Below are 11,405 nucleotides of genomic sequence, written 5' to 3' on the forward strand. Positions count from 1 at the left end.
AAGTAAACTGCAAAGGGATTCCTAAGGTGGCGGAGGGGGGCCAAGAAGGCAAGGTGTGTTTGTCAGTGGTTATTTTGTTTTCAATCTTTTATCTTCCAGCTCTAGCTTTCAGGAGTTAAAGTCTAAAATAAAGGGTGGGGGGGAAGAGATAACAAATTTTATTTAGTGGAACAATTCACTTGACCGGCATAAGAAAGACTATGCTAGAACTGGTTTCTGTATGAGGTCTTTGTCACTAGCTTAGTTCTGCTGCCACTGCAGTCCTGTAGCAAGATTGCTGATTCTGGAACACAACAAGTACACAGGAACAGGTGAGATGCTATAGTTCCTATAATTGAAGTTCTTCACTATATACAAGAGGGTATAAAGCCCTGGGCAATGCATTCACTCTCTTGGAAGACTTATTTTACATTTGATCTACACTAATAGTCCAATGGGGGCCAGCTTTTGAAGATTTCAATCAAGGATCTACAGATGGCTAAGACAAGTATTTTAAATATCCTTGCTTAAACCTTCTCTAGAGGATATACTAACCAGAGTAAGGTGAGTGAACATCATTTTTCATTTGTGAAAAGAGTGAAATTTGGCTACCCCTGCATACACGTGGTGAAAGAGGATGAACCTGACCACCCTCAAAGCCTAACACATTTAGCAAATTACACTTGTGGCACAAACTTCTCCATCTTGAACCTAATACAGTATTCTCTTGCCCAATTCAATTAGAATACTAGTGGCTTATGTCATCAGGATGTTCTTACACACTTTCATATCCCCACTTAACAAGTACCTAAGAGCCAGTGAGCAGGAATTTCCTGAGCTTAAAGAAAAAAGAATACAATAAAGTTTAGGTCTTTTTGTTAATGAATATTTGCATGAGTTGCAAAATCCATTCCAGACACATAGTATGTGCTAAGTCATTCCTGCTGGATAAAACAAATTATATAAAAATCTAAAATACCCACTGTTTCTCATTTACAAAACAGGAAATAAGGCCTGATGAGGAATTAAGAAATTTGGAAACTTATTCATAAAGGTGGAATCTAGTGCAAAATGGGAAAACTGGACATGGATAGCTAGCCAAATAAATAAGTAGGTAGATAAATGAATAATTTCATTGTTGCTATGTCTGTTTATTATGGTTAAAGGGTTCATCTACCATTCTCTTTATATTCTTAACCTCTTCTTGGAGTTGGGAATAATGCACCCTCTTGTACCATGTTCCAGGGGACACCAAGTTAAGTGTCTCCCTTGAGCCCAATTACACTCTTCCAAATAGGAGCCCTGTTACTCTCATGAAGTCGTAGAATCTCAGAGGAATAGCAGCTGCAGAAGCAGCTGTAACACTGAAGAGAACCTTAAGTAAATAGCCTAGAAGGCCAGTGAACAATGAATTATAATAAACCAACTATAATTAGTAATAAAAGCCTTAAAATAACTGTACTCATGAGATAGTATTGGTCATATCCTTGCTGTGTTCTAGAAATAATAAAATCTTTTTTTTTTCCACCCAGTGTAACTACAATAGTAATTAAAAGCTGATTTAGGATCAAAGGCAACCTCAAGGTTATAAATGTAAGTAGCTAGCTCTGAAAGTGTAAAGAGCTCTGTCATATTCACATATTCACTTTAGAAAAAACAGGAAGGGGCATTTGGAGCCTAATTTGAAAAAAAAAAAAACTGAGCAAAATCAGCTGATAAGTGAAGCAAATAATAAATCAATACAAAAATATTTTTTATGCTTAAAACATTTTAGGGAGGAGGATATATGATTCAGTCTGAAAAAGTGACTGATTATACTGTGGTTTTTTTTTTTTTATCTCTATAGTGAAAATTTTAACTGCTAATCTCCATGATACAAGAGGTGAAAGAAATTGGGAAGTGGTAGTGCATAGTGTAAGGCAAACCAGCTGGGTGATACTTCTCATAGTGTCCAAGAATAGTTGGAAACCTTCCAGGCCTTGCCAAATCTCACCTGTCACCTTGTGGTCAAATATTGACTTATCACTAAATTTTTTTTTCACTGTTTTATAATCATTGATTATGGTAGATTAAAAATATATTTACTTGATGAAACCATCCTCTCTATACAGATAATCTACAAATCCACAGCAGAAAGAATATATCAAAATTGTTAAGGGCAATGTTAAAAACTATGTCTTACAGTAATTTTGGCACTTTGAGAATAGCATAATCTGATATGAACAGGAAGTCTCCAGGGAACACATAGCTTGATCTCAGGTCACTGGTACTGGAAATAGTGAGCAAGTCAAGGACAGACTTGTACTTATGAAATTTACAGTACTGCTGGGGAGACAGACATTAACCAACCAACACCATAGATATATGTACAATGACAAGAATGCCAAGGTAAATGCCAGAGGACCATGAAAACTGTAGGACAGAAAAATTAACTTAGTCTGGAGAGTTCAGAGTGGCAGTTAGAGGATAAATCCCTAAAGAGGAACTCGTCACGTGGAAGAGAGAGAGGGAAAAATGGTATATGGGGGTGAGAGAGCTGGGTGGGTTTCTGCCTGTGTTAAGAAGTTTTAAGGCAAAAAGTGGAAATTTTAAATAGCCACAAGAAAGGCAGACTGAAAATCTGTCTGTTCCGTTAGGTAGAAGAAGCATGTAGGTGACGTGACTAACCCGAGGCCATTAGCAGAGAGCTGCATCAGTAGACTCAAAAGGCACCCATATGGGATGTGGATGCTGAAGGCTGAAGCTTTACCCACCATGCCACAATGCTGGCATCCCCAGAATGTTTCTATACATAGCACTCCAGGAATTCACTAGGCAGGTAGCACATATTTGTTCATTCTGAAGCAGAGGAAAAAAACCAAGTCTTTATTAATCTGCATGTTCACAGAATCTAAGTTCTTTTCACATGTCATATCTTCAATAAACACTGAATACTCAAAGCACGAAGAAAATCACAGACTATGACAGTGATGACATAATAAGGCTGTAATTTATTCATTCATTTGTTAAAAATATTACTGAGTACATACCAAAGGCCAAGTTTTTATTTTTTCCCTGGATTCCTAAGGCTAAAATCAAAGTCAACTCAGAAAAACATATAATTGCATGATATTTGCATGCTAACGGGATCAAAATCTATCATAGTAAATAATTAAATTGATAAACAAAAATTATAGGTTGGGAGAGAAGCTATCACAGAGGCAATAAAAGCACTGTGTCAAAGAGATACCTGTTTCACCATGTTTATCACAGAACTGTTCACAATAGACAAGATATGGGGTCAACCAAGGTGTCTACCATGAGATAAATTAATTAAGAAAATGCAGTATGTATACATGGCAGAATACTATTCAGCAATAAACAAGAATAAAATCCTGTCATTTGTAGCAAAAGGGATGGATAGATGTGGAGGACCTCATGATAAGTGTAGTAAGCCAGACACAGAAAGAAAAATATTGAATTTTCTCCCTCCATACATGGGAATTGAATAACAAAAACAAAACATCAATACAAGAACTCCATCTGAATAGATAATTTAGATTCATTGTATTCTACTATTCACAGAGACTAGGGACAGCAGGAATGAGAGAGATAGAGGAAATTTGTACTTAAAAATGTAGGAGAAGATGGGTAGAGTTTTCATTAATTATAACCAGTATGTCATACTCGTAGCAGATGTGGATAAATGGGGAAGTTGGATATGGTTTATAAATTGTGACAAATTTAGTCATATAGTCATATAGGATATGAACAGTAGGGGAAGCTTGGTGTGTGGCATAAAGGAATTCTGTGGATTATTTCACAATTTTGTTTTGTGTACTAAAATCTATTCTAAAATAAAAACTTAAAAGATTTTATGTTATTGTAAAAATAAATTAAAAAGTCAATAAACTGAAGGATGACAAAACAACATACGTTAACCAATAAAGTCATCTCTTACGATGGGTTATCTGAAGTGAGATACTAGAGAAAGAATTGAAAAAGTCCATTTTGGGAAGCATAAGTAAAGAGCAGCCGAAGAAACCCCAGGTTGAGAAAGGGTTCAAATCCCTTTGGGTTGTGAGTGTAAGGAAAGGAAAGAGGCTCCTGCTGGCTGCACAGTGGTTTGCAAGCCCTGGCACGTCAAACAAGAGCAGCGTTGTGCAGTATCAGGCTGTCTAAATCCAGGTAAAGCCTTCATGATTGCTTCTAACACCAAGAAGAAATAAATGAGTGAGAGTAGACTATCACTTTCCATTGCATGTTTTACAGAAAACCTGCTGAATGTTTGATCAAGACCTGGACTGCAGAAAGAGAGCACTGCAGCCAGAAGGTAAACGTCTAGCATCAATGATCACATAGCTAGAAAATAAATATAAAGACACATCTTAGCTCCATGGGAAAAGTAAAACGAACGAAAATAAGTACGTCAACATACCAAGGTGAAAATGAGGTGGTTGACAGGAAAAGATTATGGTATGATAGTTTTATCCAGCAGAAACAAAACAATAATGCATGAAAAAATAAATTAATGAGTAAATCAAACTGAAATTGATACATTAATAGAAGTGTTTGCATGAGGACTACAAGCATTCACAGGTAGACCCAAGATGCCTATCTTCAAATTGGAAATTCCTTTGATATGAATTATGACTTGTGACAATTTACCTCTACTTCCCATTCCATCACACAACTACTTTCATGCCATAGAGGTATAGAAGGGGACTTCAAAAAATTCACAAAAAAATGGAAATGGAACTACAAGATAATGTGAATTTCACATGGCCATTTTTGAAGCCACCTTCTACTGCTCTGAAAGCAATAATTTTCTATTATCTGGCATCAAACATTTTTGTGCCTCAGATTCATGTTTTGCCTGAACTCCAAAGGAAATTCTTCTAATGATATTCTGATTGATGTCAAGAAACATACTGTTTTAATTCATTCCAGCTGTGAGAGTTTGTGATCATCTCTCTTCTCTACGAGGGTGCACCTTCTGCCACTGACCAGCTGACAGTTAATGCTGGATGATAAACTGTCACATTCTGACCTGTTCACTGGTTTCTCACCTTGACCTTTGGACCTCTTCCCTTTCTCAGCCAGAAGGTGTATTTTCTGACTATTGACCTAAGCTTTTCTCATTAGCAGCACTAATGAGAACTCCAGTTAAGAGAAGGAAGACCTTGCACAGCTCTATCTCTTAGAACTTATGTGTTCCTAAGCCTTGTGTACAGCCCCCAAAAAAGTAAAACCAAAATATCTACCTGGAATACATCTTACTGACCAAAAAGATTTTATAGCATTTGACTCCAATACATTTCTATCTTTTTTACAGTATCCTTCATAGAGTCACAGAAATCATGGGAATAGCTAACATTTATTTATTGTATTTCATATCCTGCTCCAGGTTTTTGATTTCTAATGTCATCTTTATAACAAACTCTTCTGACAAGATTTAATTTTAATCCCATTTTACAGGTTGATATCTGTAATTTGAAGATGTTAGCTGGCAAAGATTACATAAATACAGTTGGGAAAATTTAACATGAGGATTCACCTCAGGCCTGTATTGTTCCAAAATGCTCAACCTAAGCTACTAGGTTGACTGTCTTCTAAGAAAGCAAAAAGACTGGCTCCTCCATGCTAAGAGTTGTACTTTATTCTTTGGTTTAAATATATTCACTTCATAACAAAATAAGAAAACAGGATATTTTAAGTGGAAAACCCTTCAAATATGGATTGAAAATTAGTTACACCAGTTTATCTACACAAAAAGATCTCAAATATTCACAACAACATTAGTTTTCTCCACAGATCATTTTGGGATTGACATAATATCAAACAGTATGCAGGGCATTTAAAATCTAAGATACTGATTCTTAAGACATGTCTAAAATTCCAATCACACCTTAATGCATTCAACTGAATTTCAAGGTCATAAGTAACTTTTTGCACTCCTTGAGTGAATTATCTTTTTTTCTGCTTCTAAACAGGAGAAAGAAACATGTATTTCCAAACAAGATGTTGTAAAATTTGCAGAATATTGAAAATTCTGCTTCAAGGCTAGAAAACTCAGTTTCTTTAATAATTCAAACCTCTGTCTTCCTAGGTGGGCTTCACAATTGCAATGAAAAGTTAGGAAGCATGATACTGCTTTCCCTAGGAAGCAAACTCTTCTTAGCATACCAATCAGAACGTTTTCTCCTTTGTCTTCAATGGATCAATAATACTGAGACTTGCAAAGTATGTAGCCAACAGAGGACCCCATTTCAGAATTCACTCATGAAATGTCTTCAAACACAGCAGCCCATATCAGCAACTCATCAATTTCTCAGGTCCTCTGACCATACCATATATATATCTGATATCAATAGTTCTTTTACTAAGTCTTTCACACTGCAACAATTTCCTTTGGGATTAAATTTCAGTAAGTAAAACGCTCTGTGAGAACCACCCAATTTTTTTTGCAACTTCCTCTTTTTCCTGGCCATCCATTCCGTTTCCCAAATCCCATAGACTTGTCATTTATAGAGTTGATTGATGTATCAGCTTTATCAAAAAATTTATTGTCTTACTGTCATTAGGCATGAACAAGCAAAATCAAAATGAATGGAATGACCTGGAAAACCAAAAAAAAAAAAAAAAAAAAAAAAAAAGCATACAAAAGCTGTAAATTTGCAGAAAGCCTATATGCACACAAGCAACCCATTTTATATTCAAAATAAAATTCAAAAGAACAAAAAAATCTCATGGAAACCACAACAAAAATATAAAAATGTTTCATGTCGCAAGCTCAAATGTTAGAAGTTTCAAGTGTTTCTTAAAAAGCAAAGCTAATAATGATTACTGATAAATTCCTTTCAGCTGTAGGATTCTTGACCAGTTTTAAAGTCCCATAACTTACATTCTCTCATTGCCTTTTAAAAACTTTTTAACAAGTCTAATGTAACGTGTAATTTGCCTCAGTATTTTGTCATGCTTCTAATTTATTAAATAAAACTATAAATAAGGTTAGAGGTACAAACCAACCAACCAACCACTTACTATAGAGAGCAAAGACACCTGTGAGGACAGCAAAGTCAGCTGAGTTTTGAAGAAGTAGGTGATTAACTATAGCTTGGAGCTTCTCCAAAATCTCATTCACCAACTGCCTAACACGTCGGCTGAGACGTGCTGGGTGACAGGAAGAACTCCCAGGGTGAGAGGCAGCAGCTCTCAGACACTCAACCTCATTAGAACACATCAGATCTCCCTGCAGTGGGACATCCTTTCTTCAGGGCGATAGATACAACAAAGGAAAAGTGTGCACTGTCATATGTTCATCTAACAGAAAAGACATGTCAGGGTGGTGGCTGAGACTGAAACTAAAAGAAAAAGATCACACTATTAAAAAATGTGGACACATAAAGTTGATATTCGATGGAGCTGTCGATAGGAGATTTTATATCTAGGTCTATTTACAGCTATCGACACAACTTTTAACTAGTTACCTGGTATCATTCATTAGTTCATTCAAACATTTGTACAACTTTCGCTAAACACCTACAGGTCAGGGACTGGGGGTTTAAAAAGGACAAAGAGAATAAGACACTGTCTTTTTCAGCAAGCAGTTTCTGGAACAGAAATGAAACCCATGAATTATTTTAAGTGGTAACTTGAAAGTATAATGAGAGACCTAGATAACTAACCTGGACTGGAAGGAGGGAGGAGCAGACGAGTTTTTTTGTTTTGTAAATATAAGCAAGAGCATTTAGGATCCTAACTAAAACAAGAAAAATACCAAATGAGGCTGCTGTTGATTTGCATATTCACTTAGAAATAAGCATTCACAGATGTTTTGATTGGGTGAACACAAGAGCAACCCTTTAACTGCATAACACACATGCTGTCATTCCTGGGAATTACCTACAGAAGAGTTTCAACCGAGGGCTGCTCTCAGAACATCACACAGAGCTGTCTAGATGTCTTCGTTGAATCTAGAAGACAGAAAAAGCAGCGGTTAAAGTTATCAGCTTATAACACAAAAGGTAGTGCTGAGAATAAGTGATAGGAAATAGCCACACCGGAAGATCTGCCCACAGACCATAGAAAAGGCCAAGGACAGAGGTGGCTTAGTGGTTTATCTCAGAGGTGACAGGTTTCTGCATTTCAGCAGCATCATGCTAGACTGGGTGAAGGAACAGCTTTATAGGAATACAACCAAGACCCTTATTCACTAGGAAATCTTGCATTTCTTTTTTGATCTAAACCCAGTTTGAAAATCCTAGATTAACCTGATACTACCAGTTTTTCTTCAGTCTCTGTTACTGCTTCCATGAGGATTTGATCAGATTCTGAAATGCAACGGCTATCACTGTAACCACTGCCAACCATGATAAAGAAGGAAAGATAAAATGTTTCTAAAAAGCCTGAAAAGCACTTCTATTTCAAATAGTTTTGCTTTTCTCCCAAAGGTTACACAAGCTATTTATCTCTCTGTTGAGTGACAATATTCATTTCATTCCATCCTTTAGAGACAGATAATCAGAAAGTCATTATTTGTCTTAGGTTTGCAATTAATTTAATTTGGTGAAAAGAAGTGCAATAGGTAACCATTATGAAGGCTATAAAGCAGGACACCTTATGAAATGTCAAGCGTCTCAGGACTATGCCTTTGTATTGAAATCAATCTCCCATGAGAATCTTTGATAATTAGCATGACATGACAATAATACACTTGAGAATTTCCTTTAATGTCAACAGGTACATGTTAAAACAACAACAACAACAACAACAAGAAAATTATACCTGGGCTTGTATAGAGAAATTCAATGATTTTTATCAGGTTCCAGAATTGTTTTAGCATTTGCCTGTGAGTTCCAACAGGCAAATTAGATGAAAATTGTCAATTGTGCTAATTGGAAAAAACCTCCTTAGCAAAATCTGATGTTGAAACTCAAAAGTGTTTCTGACTCTGCAGGCAGTAGCTTGTAACTACAGTCACAAAATAAACACAATAGAAACATAAAGGCAGATGCTCTGATCTCTATTCCCAAGGTAACTGTACTAAATACTAATTTTCAATGAATTTCAGCTCTAGAGAGATTTTCTTCTTGGGCCCAGCTTTTCAAGAAAGGTTGGTAGACCCTAAGCATGGAACTCGGTTTTGATGGGCAGGAGAGTTCCCTTTGCCTCTGAAATAACAATAATTAAGCTCTTCAAGCTTCAATAAATGAAGCCATTTTTTTTCTTCTTCAAAAACCAACAAATCTTTTGTAAACAGGACCTAATTGATATAACTAGTTTCATCACAATTATCAACCTCTGAGGACACATTCTACACTCCTGATGTACAATCTCCAGAGAAGTCCCAAATTCCTAACTATTGAGAAAATCATTGGTCATCAGAGCTTACCATAAGGCTCTGTAAAGACATAGTAACCCCATTAGAATGGCAGGTTTCATTTACCAGAAGGTATTAAAATCCAGTCAATGTGATTTCCATCAAGGAGCTTTTCAGTGAAATCATAAAAAATGAATGAAGGAAATCAAATGTAGTCATCTAGTTAAATATTCATTTTCTAATCTTTAGGGAGCTGTTTATTATACTTTGAACACCTGGCCTTTACTACACCGTTGTCTGATTTTAAACTTGTTATCATGCCACAGCAAATTCCAAGAGGACTACTGAGTAAGCCAATCATTATAAAAACCCCAAACAGAATATCTTCCTTCTGAATCCAAGTATGCTCTAACCAGCCTTTGAAACTAGGGACAAAAAACCTAGAGTCTTTCCTTTACCTGGGCCAGAGTGAGACAAGTCAAACTTGCAATGTATAAAATTGAAGGGGGCATTCAGAGGGGCTGACCCTGCACCTGATGGAAGCCAAGAGATAGGTTCTCCTTAAACTTTGCACCCCATGTAGGCACCTCGCTGGCTTTAGCCTGCTCCTGGTCCTATGTTTTCTGCCATCTGTAGTAATGGTATTTAATTTCAAAATTTTATTTATTAACATTAACGCAACAAAAACAAACAGAAAAAAAGTTTTCATGTGCTTCCTAGAACCATAAGGCTGCATGTTCTCCACAATTGCAACTGAAATAAGAATGTCCATTTTGATATATGTGGACACCTCAAAAAGTTTGTGGTAAAATGCAATCAAAAAATGAAGTACATCTTCTACTAACTGCATGAAGTGCTCTCAAATAGGTCAGACTATAAATGCAAAGTCTTCTGAGGCAGAGGGGGCAAGAAAGGAAGTGATGTTTGTTGGAAGAGGAAGCCTTTTAGAATATTTCCTAAACCAAGCTAAGTCAGTGGGGAATAGCACAGGTAGTGCAGGGAAAGAAATGGAATGGGAGAAAAAAAATAACAAAAAACATAGCAAGTCTAAGGCAAAGTTGTAATCAAGGAGGTACAAGTCTTAGGAAAACAAAACAACCAAAATGATTAGATGTGAGATAGAAATTAGTGTGCCAGTGTGCCAGCCACTTTGAGCAAGCATTGTCTCATTATTATGACCATAGCCCTAGGAAATAGATATTGATACTACTTCACCAAAAAGGAAATTATGGTGATAAAATAAAGCAATATATTTCATAGGGATGTAAACATGTAATTATTAGAATAATATAATTATCAGAATATATAATTCTCATAATAACATAATGATTTAATTTAATTAACTCTGTTATCAGAACAACATATACACATACCTTGACTTGTATATAAATATAGTACAATGAAATTATGGCATATTAAATTAAACATATACATCAGTTAGTAATAAATCAAGTTGAGGAAGCTCAGGAAATGCTGCTATTATAAGAGGAAATTATAAACTTACTTGTTGAGTTCTGTTTTAATATCAATGAAAATTTATAAAACTTGGGTCATCTTAACTTATTGGCTTATTTTATTTTTCTGAGCACCATTTCATCAATGTGGAGAGGAGAAGCAAAATAGGATTCAATAAGCCTCATCACCAATGCCCCCAAATGTCATGACCAAATGTGGGTTTTTGGAAGTCCCAGTGAATTCATTAACGCTTAGAAGCATGGACAAAGGGTAAGGAGCAGGGAACTTGAGGGCTGTAGAATTGCAGGACAAAACTAATGAATTGCTAAGATTCCTAAGATGGTGAGCAGCTGCCAGTCTGTCAGAGCTCAGGAACCTACTCCTGCCCTGGGCACATTGGTTTCAGAGGAAGAGATCAAAGGAGAGAGAGGAGTTTAGGACGCTGACACTTGCCTGAGCAACACGGCCTTCTTTGTTAGCACCCGCAAATTTCTGTAGAGTTTGTGAGTGAACAAAGAGCAACAAAAATTGCACAGTCACTAGGAGTGTAATACAACACAGATACCTTGTCCTGCTTACCTGTACAATTAAACACAGTTTGAAACGCTTTCTTTTCATTGTATTCCCTCCAGTTTTGCTAAACAAATGAACAAAGGAAGAATGGTGATTT

The 11,405-nt window shown here is 36.2% G+C and overlaps 1 pseudogene; it reads right to left on the bottom strand.

Annotated features, from left to right (window-relative positions):
• LOC133758756 (large ribosomal subunit protein mL64-like) overlaps positions 1-8,331 on the bottom strand; it is a 43,999-nt pseudogene extending 35,668 nt beyond the window's left edge.
• Positions 8,332-11,405: the final 3,074 nt, after the last annotated feature.

Source organism: Lepus europaeus, chromosome 4, assembly GCF_033115175.1.
Source record: "Lepus europaeus isolate LE1 chromosome 4, mLepTim1.pri, whole genome shotgun sequence".
NCBI lineage: Eukaryota > Metazoa > Chordata > Mammalia > Lagomorpha > Leporidae > Lepus > Lepus europaeus.